At 48.2% G+C, this 793-nt stretch overlaps 1 long non-coding RNA gene across 1 annotated transcript in view; it reads right to left on the reverse strand.

Annotated features, from left to right (window-relative positions):
- The window catches only part of LOC104492699, a 5,876-nt gene extending 5,812 nt beyond the window's left edge, over nt 1-64 (reverse strand). Inside the window, exon 1 of the long non-coding RNA XR_727790.1 lies at nt 3-64. This is a non-coding gene — a long non-coding RNA (uncharacterized LOC104492699). The remainder of the gene's footprint in view (nt 1-2) is intronic.
- Nucleotides 65-793: the final 729 nt, after the last annotated feature.

The following is a 793-nucleotide window of genomic DNA, read 5'->3' on the forward strand; positions in this document are numbered from 1 at the left end:
GCCTGCTCGATTTGACTGGTCAATCATAGGCTGTACTATTCTTCTTCTGGCATTAATAAACCTGCAACAGAATACAGAGAATAGAAGTCCTTTCATCAGCCTGCTTCTGCGTTTTGAGAACACCTCAGCTTTAAAACTTGCAGGATTTTAGCGGGGTGCAGCAACGTGTTTTGCTTCGCGTTGCTTTTTCAACAGAGTATAATTTCACTTTAAAGCATTTTCCTCTAAGTGCTCAGAAGCGGTAACCGGTAACACGCTTATCTTACTAGCCAGCTTAAAGCTGGATTTGCCAGAAGGCTTTGAACAAGTAAATGCGACTGAAAACTTGTGTTAAAAGACAATTGTTTCTTTAACTTCCTCGAGTGGCTTGGAACCTGGTTAAAGTTCACAGGCTGGGAGACTTTCCCCCCCTCCCCGCCCCTTTCCAACCTAGGGATCCAGCTACCCTTGCAGCTGGCCATAAATGAGGACCAGGCTTTGCCACTCTGTGCTTTCACAAGGTATCGTTAGGTCAGCAAAGCCATCAATTAGGCTGTCTGAAGTTTTATCACCAGCGCAGCAGCAATAAGTGCTGGCCCAGAAAGACTTCTGCTCCTCTGCAACTCCCGCGGTTGGCGCCTGTGAAGGCGGGGGTCGTTTGGAGGTCAGTGCCAGCTGGGGGCCGAGTGGGGACACCCTGTGCAAGGCCACTGCCCGCCCCAAACTCAGGCACCTTTCAACTCCTTAGAAACCCCCAGTCGCAGGTACATGTGGTTAATATTAGGCCCAAAATAACCTTTTTTTTCTTTTCTTT

Source organism: Buceros rhinoceros, unplaced genomic scaffold (genome assembly GCF_000710305.1).
Source record: "Buceros rhinoceros silvestris isolate BGI_N320 unplaced genomic scaffold, ASM71030v1 scaffold35394, whole genome shotgun sequence".
Classification (NCBI taxonomy): domain Eukaryota; kingdom Metazoa; phylum Chordata; class Aves; order Bucerotiformes; family Bucerotidae; genus Buceros; species Buceros rhinoceros.